General features: G+C 37.4%; 1 protein-coding gene across 5 annotated transcripts in view; it reads right to left on the bottom strand.

Moving 5' to 3' along the window:
- CACNB2 (calcium voltage-gated channel auxiliary subunit beta 2) overlaps positions 1-14,931 on the bottom strand; it is a 247,490-nt gene that overhangs the window by 177,543 nt on the left and 55,016 nt on the right. Inside the window, exon 1 of one of the 5 annotated variants that reach the window (XM_086859714.1) lies at positions 11,028-11,160. The exons of the other annotated variants lie outside the window; for them this stretch is intronic. The gene's annotated coding sequence lies outside the window, so the exon portion shown is untranslated. Of the gene's footprint in view, positions 1-11,027; positions 11,161-14,931 lie in introns of those variants that run through there. 5 annotated transcript variants of the gene reach the window in all.

Genomic DNA, 14,931 nt, shown 5'->3' with positions numbered 1-14,931 from the left:
TTCAGACTTATTCTGTATAGTCCTTCCACATAAACAAAAGTGTAATTCTAAAAAAAGAAAAAAAAAAACCCCACAAAAATTCAGAAAGTCAACCACATGAGTTTTCAAAAAAATCAGTATTAAATTCAGCATTTGGAAACCCAGACAGCTAAAGATTTTAAGCTATTATTTAAAGTACAATGGATACCAATCTATGGCTCACCTATCTAGATTATCATGTGTTGATCCGCCCTGGACACACTCGCCTACTTCTTGTTTACACAGCTGTAAAAATAGCAACAAACACATTTTCTGCAAACACACCTTCATCCTGAGAAACCAGGAGGCTCTGCAGTACAATGGGATGCTCAAGGGACTTGAAATCACCTGTCTGTATGCTCCAGCAGATGCTTTCCAGACCTAGATTTGGTCCCTTCCACACACAGTGATTTGAACAGTCCTTGAAGAAACTATATAGGCCCTCCTCCTTCATCTCACTTGCCATGGATTCCAAAGTTCTGTCAACCCTATTCTATTGCCATAAAACCAATTTTTCCAGTTTGGTTGGCAGGTTCAACCACAGGAAGTAAGAGAAGGCAGCACACATACGGTCAGGCAAAGTGGCTGACAGAATTTCTCTGCTCACGAACATGCAGACTCTGGAATTATCTTGGACTCTATGTCCAAACAGCTTTCACTTCCAGACCCTTCCAGGGAAAACAGAGAGCTGGAGACAGTACAAGATTTCTGAGTGACTCCCATCAGATTGCAACTTCTCCTGAAGGCTGGACCAAGAGTGGGATAGACTGGACTAAAGTCTGAAAAACAAAAAAATTGCTCAGTATTCAGGCTCAAGTGCTCTTAGATGTTCCATACCACGTAGGCAAGAATTGCGAAAACATTTCTGGGCAATATATAATTAGTACTAATGGTTTAAACTTCACTTCCAGAAAGAGATGTGATTATTCCCTGGAAGGACTTCAGCCAGTTGCTCCTCCATACTACTTCAAATAGATCTTATTTGACAAATGGCATGACCCCATCTCACAGACATGACTGATGGAATAAGGTGAATATACTACTTGGAATTATCTCCAGCTTTTGCCATGAAAATGTCCAGTATGAGGGCCTTTATTTCTGGATTTGAGTATTAGTATGCAGTCATAAACTCCATATGACATTTCCTACCATTAGAACCTGCAGATTATTCCACACCATGTCAAAAAAATTGCATTAAATGATACCTCATGCCCCATCAACCTAATTACCCATCCAAAGAAACCACAGAAGAGGAAGAGTGGAAATTTTGTGGATTCAGGCGTAACACACTGCTAGGATGAAGGAAGAGTCAATGATCAGGCAAGCCAACCAAGAATGCCTGAGCCAGATTAAATTTTGTTAACGTTGTGTGGTCAGCACGCCACTCATTAGCTGCAAAACCTGGAGAGAAGGTAAAGATGGATAGAACCCACCCAGGCCTTCAGTTTTATCCCAGAACACAGATGCAGGACTAATCTCTGTGCCCAACAGTCCAACATGCAGGAGATCACAGACAGGAACAATATATAAATACAGATATCTTCTCTACCAACAATGCTACTCCTCCAAAGAAACAACGGGAGCCTGTGTACTAAGGGTAGTGATCTATTCCAGACCCAAGATATCATCAAAGGAATTGATTGTGCCTAAGATTTGCACAAATTTTAGGACCCAGACCAGAATGAGCTGTACTGTTGGCACACAACAGTCAGTCAGGTTTGGTCATATGTTTCAGTTACATAAAGTATAGTACCTTAAACTCCCACAAAAAGTAAAAAAAACACAGGCCAAACTTCCAAGACAGATCATTTACAACTACAGTTCATAAGCAACTTCAAAACTGTAAACTAATAACCCAGAATAAAAGTCTAATGTTTTTCCCCAGTGAGTCACACGTTAATAAAAAGGGTCATATCTTGCCTCACTTTAATTTTGGTGCTTTGATCCCAAAGGAATCATACAGTATAACCTCAATTAGTCCAATGCCATAGGGAGTGCCAAAAAAAATTAATAATAACAGGTTTGGATAATCAAGGATTCAAACAACAGAGAGAATTTTCATAATAATTAAGTTATTTAAGAACATGGTCATCTTTCATGTAATAGCATTTGGACCAAAAAGATCAAGGGCAAACTTCATTTCACTTGTCCTAACTAAGACTGAGCAACCTTCTCCTTTGTAAACAGTTAGTGAGATATTCAGAATACCACAAGATTCATCAGCTTTGCACAATAGCCTTTATACAAAATGGTACAAACTTGAGTACTTTATAAAACATCCACTAAGCACCTTTATCACTATTAACCACAAACATCAAGAAATGATGGAGTTCATGGGATTCTGTCTGGATAATATTCAAAGTGCCTGGTGCTACTGTTAAATAACAGTGACAAGGAGAAACGAAAGGGTAGGCGATGCATCTCAAGAGGACATTATTATCATATGCCCTAAACTCCACTGGCATGGGAGAGCTAAGAAGTGTTTTCAATGTATTTGTATTGCGACTTCTGTACAATTGTGGGAATATTATCAAGTAAGTACTGCATAAGTGATATCCAAGTTTTGATTTTATACTGAATTGATGGCTAAAAGTAACTACATATAGGTTTTTGTATAGTTTATACAAAATAGAGTAAAAAGTTCTTCCCTTTATCTCATCTGATACTCCATACTTCTGCCTGCTTCTTACAGTATCAACTGTTGCAACAGTGAGCACAAAACCCACCCAAAGTCAAATTAGCTTTGTGCAAAACAACTATGACCACACTCACATTTCCAGTTGTTTACATCTCTGCAATTTGTTCTGAAGGAGAGACTTCAGGGGTTTTAATAATTCAATTCTCTCCATCAATCCCCTACACAAACTTTGACTTAGATTGAACCTCTTTATGACCTTGCTTGCTCTGTGACAAATTTTCCAGCATTTCTAAAAGACCTTTATAAGACACAGAGAAATGCACAGTAATTGTGACATCAGAAATGTACCTCCTGATACCTCTGCTCTTTTCTTGTGCAACAAGCTACAAGCTGCTTGCTGCTAATACTCAGCAATTTCAATTTGCAGCTTATCCTGATCATTGAAACCTCCTGCTTCTTATCCTGTCTGACAAATGAACAGAAAAACAGAAGAGGAATGTTAAAACAAATTAATTACTTGAGGATTATCAAGTCAGCTGAGTATAACTCAGATATGCTTCAGCTAGTATATGATCTTTTTCACTACTAATACTCAAGCTTTGGTGCTGGCCTTCCTTGTGGAATTTATTGGAGACAGCCATTTTGCAAGACAGAGCAGTCATATCATAACTGAGTATTGAAACACCCTGTTCTGGAAAGCAGATACACTATGCAAAACATCAGGCTATACTTCTGCCACTGTACAACTGTTCTTTTATGAAAGAAATACATAAGATTATTTTTATGTTTACTCAGGGTCTTTCACAGAATTTTTCTTCCCAGTCCATATTTGCTTATAACTTTAATTGATTTTCAATTATTGTATATGGCTAAGTAGAGATGTCCTTTTCTAATTACTCCACTTACACAGAGCTACTAGCAAGAATTATTACACAATTTAAAAAAAGAAGTCAGAATGGTCATACTTCCAGTCTTCTAATACTACAGGAATTTTTTTTTAAAAAAACACATCCCCGAGAATATGAAAAATTTAAATGAAAACAGATGTCAAGACTCATACCTGTTAAGAAGATCCCTGTGTCTTTGGGCTGTAAAAACTTACTTCACAGGTACTTAGCGCTCTGGTCAGTCATTGAGCTATGCATTAAAACACCTGCCTCAGTCATACCGTATCATCTAATATATTAGGAGTGGATCATACAAGTCAGCATCATTCTAATACAAATGCAAACTTACATAGGAAACCCGTACTCGCCGTCGGTGCACCAGCCCACAGCACTGCATGAAGAGGACAGCAGACAACAATCAGTGTGTGCTTTCACCGCGATTTGGTCATTCCTGTCTCCTCTGAGACATTTCTCTTCACTTTTCAGTCCCAGGTGCCAGGGAACAGGTAGCAAAACGGTCACCCTTCAGCTCCAAAACTATCCCTTTTAAATTAGCATGAAGACAGATGAAACTTACTTTCTCTGAGTAAATCAATCTCTTCTGTTTCCGATGATTTAAAAAGAAAGGTAAAAAAAAAAAAAACAAAAACCCAGTGGCACGTCTTTATTTCCTCAGCATCCAGTTATTACAAAGCAAATTCCGTATTCCTGTACATCCTTTACTACACGTGGCGTAAGGTTTTTATGAACCATTCTGAACTTAGGAGAGACACAGACGTAACAGGATCTTCCTATCTCAGACCACTGCAACCCCGGCTTTCTGAAGGTCTCTTGCTGCTGCTGCCGCCGCTGCTGCTGCTGTTATTGCTGCTGCTGCTAATACAGCTTTCTTCCCAATGCACAAACCAGCAACAGCATCCTTGCTTCAGCATTACCTCTGCTCTATCCTAGGCATATCTGATTTGTTATTTAACCCTTCCCAACAGCCTGGAAAAACGACGGAGTCCAGACTTTAATTGACTCTGGATTCACAAGACTACAGAACCACCCTCCAAAAAGGCAGATGCTTTGTCTGGCGAGACGTGTTTCACATGAATTGTAGGCAGGACTGCTGAGTGGCCTTGCTACCTGACTGGCATCAGAGGCACAGTCTCCTCTGCTGATACTGTTTACAAAAAAAACTCAAGAGAACATTAAAACTCTGAATACGCTCTTAGAGAACTAATTTAATACTTGGATAATTAAGACTTACAGATAATAATTTTGAAAGGACAAATACAATGAAAAATTATTATCTTTAAAGCAATAAAGGGACACTTCTGAAATCAGGTCAGATTAAATTAACCTATTTATGATCACAGTTCATCACTTTTCTTATGGGAGAGACTGAGTATTCCAATACTGAAAAGACTTAATAGCTACACCATATCTTAAAACTCCATCCTTCATTTCTTTATGGCAGTGTTCTAAGAGTCTCAAACATCTCCTGTCAGATAAATACATGAGGCACTTTTTTCAACACTGAGGTATAATTAACTCTTTCAGCATTGGCATTTTGCTAAAAAACTAGGAAAAGCAATAGGATTAAAATAGTTATTAATAAAATAATAGTTATCATTACTAAAATAATTGTTAATATAATAATACTTCTAATATTAATTACAAGTATTATAAAACTATAATATTATTTAAAGTTGCAGTGAGAAAATTAGAGATTATATAAGCTATCTCTATCCTGTCTTTATCTAGGCTCTGATATGATGATTAATGAAAGGGTTAAATCTTCCCATAAAGGCAAAGAAAAGGAAGCTGGTACTCCTCAGAGACTGGCTTGGATTTAATCCTGAAAGAGGGGACCCCAAAGAAGGCAAGTTATCTGTGTGTGGGCAAAATACTATCAGATACTCAAGGCAGTTGAATGGTCAGTTTCATTCCAGTGTAAGGTAAGGGGTCTGTCCATTGGAGTAGGAAGCCCTCTGATGGCGTGATGAAATCATGTAACTTAGAGAGTTAACATTTACAAGCCCAAAGTTTGGCAACAAAAATTCACCTCCTGCCAATTTGACACTTCTTTCTCATGCACAATATCCCTCTTAAAACAATAAAAATCAGTGGTGCTAAGCATTTCTGTGTCTTAGGGGACAAAAATGTCTGTTTAGCTGCTCAAATATCACCAGTTTGGCTGGTTTAAATGGGGACTTTTTGGTAGGTTTTTTCCCCCAGTCCTGCTGACAACCATCCCTTCCTAAGGACCAATGGGTTGACAGGTCTTTTCAAGCCAAATGTACGCTTGGGGTAAAGCCACAATTGTTAGTGATGATGTATTGCTGATAACTCATCTCAGCTGGACCTGCAGAGGCTCCCAGCATCTTAAAAAAACATAGTAAGACTAATAAAATTAAAAACAGGAAATTGTGGATGCAACGACCTAATACATACACCTAAATGCAAGTTATCTATTTTTAAACCTCCTACCACATATTATTGATATATATTGATTTATCTTCAGAAGAAGAACAGAAGTTGGTACTTCCAAGTGACCCATAAGGAAGTGTCCTTGTAGCAATTTCACAGTTCAAAAGCAGAATACCAGATCAATAATCAATGCAGATCGTTAATCTCTTCAGATCAGGACTGCTTAGACTTATTCTAATAAAACAATAATACCAATAATGATAACTAGCAGGAAGAACAAAGCATTTTGAAGTAGGGCATAATGAACATTACCATAAAAAAAGAAACACTTTTCAAAATAGCTCATGAAATAAAGCTAGACAGAATAATGCAGCAGTAGCTTACATATGTATGTAAAAATCAGTTCTCTGTATAATGACTATTTTTTACTCTAGAGGAAGATCCAGACATAAAATAACTAAATATAAATGCCATGCATCACCTTTGTGGTATACATTAATTTGTTTTAAAGATTTGTGAAATTTATTTGGAAATTATCAAGAATATAGGCTTCACATATGTGTTTCCTGCACTGAAATATGAAAGGTAGCAATGAATTTTAGAAGTTTCAATTGCTTCAACTGGAACACAAATCCATCTATATGTGTTTAACTCTTCCTGAAATTAATCAAGAAGATGCCCAGAAACCATAAGCATCTCTTACAAAACCAGTATCAGAACTCAAATTAGTCTGCAACTACTCTCACAACCAAAGACTTCATAATTTAACCATTAAATCTCTCCTTTCAAAACAGGAAGGGGAACTGTTTGGTTGTCTCTCTCCCTTCAACTCCCAATTACTAAAATACTTTGTCATGACTCTACGTCAAACAATTACCAAAGACAATTTTTAAAATGTGAGTCTGTGTTGCTTTTTATGGAGACGTAAGGAAAGGATGACTATATGGGAATAGAAGGGACATAAGTCAAACTCATCTAATTGAAATCTGGTAAAATTTTATGTTCAGCAAGCATGACTTTGCCACAGTCTCTGTAGGGCAATGCAGTGAACACAGAACCAGACCACTTACATTTTCTGTTAAATAAAAAAAACCTCCAGGTTACCTTAAACTCTAAGTGTAACAAGACATCTAACACAAAAATAATTTTATAATTCTGAAAATCTCACTAAAAGACAGAAAACTACCAAGCCAGTAAAATGCTTGGTAAAAAGCATTAAAAAAAAAAAAAAAAATCTATCAATCTTGTTTTTCTTGTGATGTGTTTTTGAAATGACCTTTTAGTTAGCCATTATCATTAAGACAATACCAAGGTTAATGTACTCAGGGATTGATTTTATTTTTGCATACAGGGCGAAATGATAGTACCTTCAAGAATGGAGCTTATCAGACACATACAAAACATTTGAAAGACTTGTACAGGCACTTGGGGAGCAGGAAAAAACAGTGAAATATATACCAACAGGTACAATAAATTTGCAGAAAATTTAGAAGTGTTTTGAAGTAATCAGCGAGGCTAATTTTTCAGTTTTTAGATGCAGCTTCTCCAATGCTGAAAGAGCATGGAAGAAAGAACAAAAGTTCTTATCTGAAATTAAATGAACAGCCTGGCATGAAAAGTGAAATAGGAATGAACCTTTAGAGGGTAAATGAGTGATACAGCTATTTGTATTCTCCTTAAGTGCTTCATTTCACAGGTTATATAAACTGAAGGGTCAAGAAAGAAAAAGTGGCTGTCACAGAAGTGTTATCAATACTTTGATTGGTTTCTCCAGCTAACCAACAGTGTCTGGGTGAAGCCTCTGCCAACTCACAGTCCACTGAAGCTCATGGCCAGATCTTCCATAATTGTGATCAAGTGACTGTTCCAAGATAATGAGATGGATCTGAAGTGTTCAGTGCCAGCAAGCCCGAGGCACTGCTTCCCTAGCTACCTCAAATGGCATTGCATCCACTCCACAGGAGAGCAATGACAAAATAAAACCATGCTGAATCCTTCTCCTGGATGAAAAAAGCCCAAAACACATGACACAACTTCCCCCTACTAATCCTCTATAAAAAGTCACAGAAAAAAATGATGGTCCACCCTATGGTGGATCCCTCTGGATCCATTACAGAAAAGTTCCATCACATTAATATTTCAATTTATCCATGAGAGAGTTGAGGTAGGAAGGCACTGCTGGAGATCATTGAGTCCTACCCCCGAGGCAAAGCAGACTCAGGGCCATATCTGAGTTTCAAGTCACCTCCAAGGATGAAGGCTCCGTAAGTTCTCAGGGAAACCTGTTAAAGCACTTGACCCTTCCCACAGGAAAAACAAAACAAAACAAAAGTTTTCTCTTACATTTAACTGCAATTGTTTGTATTTTGTGGCTCTTTGATTTACTCACTCTAGCATGTCCATGTCCCTCTTGTCCTGGGGAACCCAGAGCTGGATGAAGCATTCCAGATGTGTCTCATCAGTGCTGAGCAGAGAGAGATCATTTACCTGCTAGCAGAAATTTTCCTGACACAGCCTAGAAGGCTGGTGACCTTTGGTGCAAGGACACGTAGCTGGCTCTCGCTCCCTTGGATTCCACCAGGATCCCAGGGCCTTTCCTACAAAGCTGCTTTGTAGATGATCAGCCTCAGTCTACACCAGTGTATGGCACTATTTTCTTCTGGGTGGGCAACATTGCTTTTCCCTTTGTTGAACTTCATGAGGCTTCTGTCAGACCATTTGTCCAGCCTGTTAAGGCCCAAGTGGATAGCAGCATGACCTTCTGGAGTATCACCCACTTCTCCCAGTTTTGTAGCATTAGCAGACTTGCTGAGGGTATGCTCTGCATAAATCACCCAGACTATTAATGAAGAGGTTAAACTGTAGTGACTCCAGGACCACCCCAGGGGTACAAAATTAGTGACTGGATTCCAGTCTGGGCTGGACTTCATGCCACTAAAGACAGTTTAGTCTGGCAGTTCTGACAAGTTTCAGTCCACTTCACTGTTCAGTTGTTCATTCCATCATTTTGTCTATAAGGATGTGCTGAGAAACACCAGAGGCAGGAAAACCAGCATCCACTCTTCTGCCCTTGCCTTCTAAGCCATTCATCTCACCATAAAAGGCTGTCATGGTGGTCAAGCCCAATTTGCCCTGTGTAAATGTATGCTGACTATTCCCAGTCACCTACTTATCCATCATATGTTTAATCAAGGTTTCCAAGTGGACTTGCTCCAGCACTTTCACAGGGATCAAAGTAAAGGTGGCCAGCCTGTAGAGCCCCAGATCCTTCTTCTTTTCTCATCCTTCATGAAGACTGTAGTTATATTTGTTTTCTTACAGTCTCTACAAACCTTCCCTAATCATCATGACTCTTAAAAGATTATTTAGACTCAATTTTCTGGGATGGCAACTTTGTCATATGGATACTCAGTGCAAATCCCTGTCTATCAGAAAGGCCTCACCCCCTAAAAATTTATACACACATTTAGATCTCATTTTACCAGTTGCATCATAACTTCTAAGTATGTGAATAGATTCCTAAATTTAAATCAAAATGTTTAATTTTCTTCTAATTGTAATTCTTTAAAGCTTTTCAGGCTCACTTCTTAGCAGTTTATCTGAGTCAGTGTTTGTGAAATAATGCATTATTTTTAGCTAAATGTTTTTGGCATATTGGTCAGTTTTTAAATAGGTTCATTTACTTATTTCCATTTAACATTAAGCACTTCAGAGAAACTGATTTGAGATATTTTAAGCCACTCAGTTACCTACAAATAATACATTTTAAGTATTTAAGCATCCATGCTAAACTATGTTGACAGAGAAATTATAACAAAAATATCTCTTTTTTTGGGGGCAGAATAAGCTGTTTCTGGATCCCTCGGTTTTCTGAACTGTAGAGAAAGTGGTGCAGTCCTTCCCCCTTAAAAATCAGAGCCAAATCAAAAATCTTAGTTTGCTTACAAAATTACAGGTTAAAAACCTATATGGGATTCTCAAAAAAAGTCCAACTTTTACAAAGCATTTCTGATGTATTATGCAATAATTACACACAGGAAGAGGAAAAAAAAATCTGGCTTTCAGTAACTGCTGGAAATAACTTAAGAATATGATTTCTCTCAAGAAATCATGAATCTATGAATCTCTCGAGGTGTCATCTTTCTCCACACGACATTTTATTGATCACGTGCTATATTCAATTCCTCCCACGGCTTTTCAAGAACCTGCTTTTGTTGACATCTAACTCTTCCACTGCTCAAAAGACCGCAACAATGTTCCTCGGTCAGCTGCTTTTTTAATGGCATTCCAAATTGACAACTCTACTGTATCTATGATCTATACTGTATATATGATCTATATTGTCCAGGAAAAAAAACTAAGTAAATTTACTATGAAAAAAAAAAAATACTCAATACAATCTCAAGAATTCTGCATTCAGATAACATTTTTAAGTAACAGTTTGCTGATATAATCACTGACAACGAGCTTTTGCAAAGTATGGCTCCCACCTTCCTGTCTTCCGTCAGAAAAGAATGTTGTTGACTTTCTATTAATGTTAGAAATGTCTTTTTCTCTTCCAGCCTTTCTCTGGAAAAGAATATCAGTGCTAAGGAGTCTCCATGTTCAGAGAGAACTTCATGCTGGATGCCTCTACCTCAGAGCTGTATGGCTCAATTTTTAATTTTATTTTCTTATAAAGCTGCTGAAGTTGCACGTAACCATTTCTAAACAGACGGTGAAAGAGCAAAACCCTTTTAACTGGAAATATTTTGATTTAGTTATCTATCACTATGCTATTTATGCTGGTTTACATGTATTAATTACCAATATTTACATTTTGCTTACAACATCTATGCACATGTAATTACCGAGTAAGAATAACTTAAATAGCTTAAAAATTATCCTTTAATGAAACAGTCTCTCATTGTTATCATAGTCAATTCTGAAAAGAAGCAATATATGCAAACCCTACTATGCCTGTTCATATAGAGCAGTAATGCAAACTGCAATATTTTCAAGCTTATTTCTCAATGGTGAAAGCAATCCAAAGACAGATAATAAACTATTTCTTTTAGATGATCACTAACCAAGATTTATATGAATCTGTTGAGCTATCATCCAAGCTGTAGCTGTTCTCACACAGATTTACGTCAGAGAACTGTAACCAGCAACCAGGTTATAACCAACCAGTTATAACCTGGTTATAACCAGGTTGTAACTGGTTATAACCAGTTATAACCAGTTACTGGTTGTAACCAGTCAACTGTAACTGACTCTACAGTTCAGTCAAACGTTACTTGACTTGTTTGAAACTGATTTCCTAGAAAGTCAAACAAATAAAATATTTCTTACAGCATCAGGCATAAAATTTTGGAATTTTCTGCCACTGGCAGTAACACAGACACTACTGAAGAAGAGAGGACAAATTAACAGACAGCATTCACATAAACTGACACAAATGCAAGTAGTCAAGGATATAGTCTTAAAAAACCAAGGAAAACAAAGGCCTTCAAAAAGCCAATAGGCTCTCTGAGACACCCCTAACTAGCATAAATTTAACTACAGTTAGACTACTGTACTAGAACAACCCATCACTCCAATGCAGAAGGAGATTTTATGCGATCTGGTATCCACGCTATCTAGTTTTCTGTAAAGGGATTTCTGCTTAGAGACATGTTATCCACATGTTAGCTTAGATTCTTTATGCCTCATTGTTCCCTTGGCCTGCACTGTCTCTTTTTACCCATAAACATCAACTGTATTTCAACTTCTTTTTTTGTGATTCTGTACTTGAATCCCTCACCTTCTGTACTGGTAGTCTGCTTTTCGGGTTTTCTTGTTGGACAGGTGTTTGAGCACATCATGTTTCTGTGTGGTACCCTCTCTTCTTTGATCCAATTTGCTCCAATCTCCAATCCTACTGTTTCCACCTGAGAACTCTAATGCTCAGGTATGTCCTGCCCCCAGTTCAGGTCATACCATGCATATACAGATGTTATCAGAAATCTCATTAGCAATGCACACTTGGCAGCTTCTACACCCAGTCATCTTTGTTTTCTCTTTCATGTGAAGGTCATCGCTCATGCCATCTCAGACACTATCAACACCTCTCCCTTGTCCCCAGCTCAAAAGTCAAGGACTTGCTCTTTTCTCATTAAAGACAATCTTCACCACCCCCTCCCTTTTTTTTTTTTCTTTTTCCTGGTCCTATGTTTACTCATTCCTGTACTTTAGGGATTTATTGAACAAGTTGAAAAGTTAAATAATTTTCTGTGCTGAATCTGATGATATGAATGCTAAGAAGTATTAGGAGATGTCCATGCTGTATCTTATTAGCTTCAGTTCCTTACTGTAGTTTCTTATTGTATGCAGAATGCTCTCTTGGCTGCATTTTGATCAAGTTACATGATAGCCTTTCCCATAGTTTTTTAGGTAAGGTTTCTAAGGGAACAAAGCTTTATGAAATTCCATGAGTCTTCCTTTCATGCAGCAGACCCTCCTCCCTTTCACCACCACATCAGATTCTCTACCTGTCAGTCTATATAATTCAAATACCATTAACTTCAAGGACATTTTGTTTCTACAGGCTTGGTAACTACTAGAAGATGGATAAAATAAGAGACACACACCCACCCTTGATAATTAAATATCATATTAAATTATATACAAGCATATCATGCTTTGCCACCATACTATATGGATATATGTGTATCATATAACTTTGAAACAGCCACAGCAGAAGCTGGCAGTTGCCTAGAAAGACTTACTGGATATATGACATAAAAAGGACATAGAGCAAAATGAAATCATGATTCTGTAGCTCTGCTGCTCAAATAGCTACTGTTTTCCTTTGGACCTTTCAAGAGAGACTGAAAGACAGTATTTCATGTCTAAAATACTATTTGTTGTTATCATATTTTCCAAAATTAAATATCTCTGTTAATTCCAATGTCAATGTAATGCATAAAGATATTTTTTTTTTGTTCTTTTTCTTATTCTGTTGAAAGAATTCATTTTCCCTCAACACATCTCTTTAAGCAAATTTCTACTAAGTGTAAACAAGGTCAGCTCAAAGTGTATGAGGAAGAAAAAACCCCAAAAGGTAACATTTCTGGTTTAAAAAAAAAAGGGTGTGGGGCAGGAGAGGAGGATTACATATAAGTTGGGGAACTGCCTTGCCTTTGTGGTTTCTCCAGGGAGAAGATGTCAGATGGACCACTGTCCAGAGGTTTTAGCGCTCATTACTGCACCCACCACACATTTCTTGCCTACTGCAGCTGCTCACAGCAGCTGTGCTACCACAGAGTAGGAAGACTGAGGAAACAGCTGCTAAAAAGCTTCTATTTTAACAGAATTTCACAAAAATATAGGCTCACATGTATAACGTACAAAATTACAATTTACAACCATATTAATTTCTATTTATTTTGGACCTGATTCTGTATCAGAACTAGGAGCAAGTGGAAGAGGAGAAAACAATACTTACACAGTCTTTATTACTCCTACTGTGGACTCAGCCTGCCTATAAAGTGTAATAGAAGCACAAACACTGCAGGTGCAGGTTTCTCCTCTCTACATAGTAGGGATGATATCTAAAGGATAATTTATTTTATATATGCCACAGGGATAGTAAAGGAAAAAACAATTCACAGTTCAGTATTCAGTTGCATCTGAATACTATCCTAATTCAAAAATCCTCGAATAATTCAATGCAAAGGAAAAAAAAGACAGCAGTGCTGTGCTTTTTTAAAAATACAGAAAATTCGCTGTTCTATTTAATTACAGCCACTAGGTGGCAAAGTTGGCCAAAGAACCAAATGTTTGAAAGTACGGTGTCTTTCTATTTGAATACAAAAACCTTATTTAAAAAAATGTCACAGAAAATTTTACAAGTGTAAAGGAAAAATTAAATTCAGTAATCTTAAACCTATTTTATGACATTATCTGGGAGCGATTTAAACTGTTTCATCCATCTACTAAAATTCTTAAAAGATGGTAAAATAATTTTAGCAACTGTTCTTGAAATCACATGAAGTAATTACTGCACTGGGCAACAATAAAAATACTGAATACAGATTTTAAGTTTAGAAGAGAATACCTACTAACACATACGGTATCTTCTGACTTGACAGCAGGCACAGGAATGCTATCTTTTGACTACATAAGACACAGTACTCCTTATGTTTCTTGATGTAAAAGCTGCTTTTCTGCCTTTCAAACCAGCACAGTCACTCTCCATCTGGTTGAATTTCAGCAAATACTTTACAAAGAGAGACAGTCTTTTAACCTTTTCTTCTAGTACTTTCTTCTCCTTAACCTTTTCTGGCTAGCTCTTACTTTTCCTCTTTATTTCAGCACATCTGCTTGTTGATTCATGCTTTAAGTTAAATTCCATGCTGTCTACTCTTAGACTGTACTGGATTCAGTGATACCTCCAATACAGCTAAAAATGACATGAAATGAACCTTAGTTATCCACAAATTCTCCACAAATATACTGCAAAGGAAACTCCATCTAACTCATCTGGAAGTCATGTTAAAAAAGAGAGTCTGGAAGAAGAGATTTTCTGTCCCATGTTTCCCAAAGGGCTACCGAGCCATCACCTTTGTGTGAGTATACTAATACTCACAGTATTAGTATCTCCCTCTACCAAAAAAAATAATCATGAGCCAGGATCATGAAGTGTCCAAAGAGTGAACAAAGGCAGGATGATCCTGGCCTGTTTTTTCCTGTTTCATGGGACAAATCTGCTTAGCTCCAAGATAGAAGTATTGTGAGCTCCACAGTTAAGGATTTTTACTAAGCTAAACTATTTAACCAGTCAGAAAATGATAAACGTTCTGTACTGTGTGTTCTAATGGTGAGCTCTTGTCATATCAAGCTCTTTACAAGACACTGGGGCTCCAGCATAGCAAGAGAGGGAGACTGGAGGGAAGAAGGAATGTGAGACAACCTCTGCAGACAGTAAATGCAAAACAGTTTTGATCACAT

The sequence above is a fragment of the Cyanistes caeruleus genome, chromosome 1 (assembly GCF_971803275.1).
Source record: "Cyanistes caeruleus chromosome 1, bCyaCae1.hap1.1, whole genome shotgun sequence".
NCBI lineage: Eukaryota > Metazoa > Chordata > Aves > Passeriformes > Paridae > Cyanistes > Cyanistes caeruleus.
This window is presented reverse-complemented; position numbering and strand designations above follow the sequence as displayed.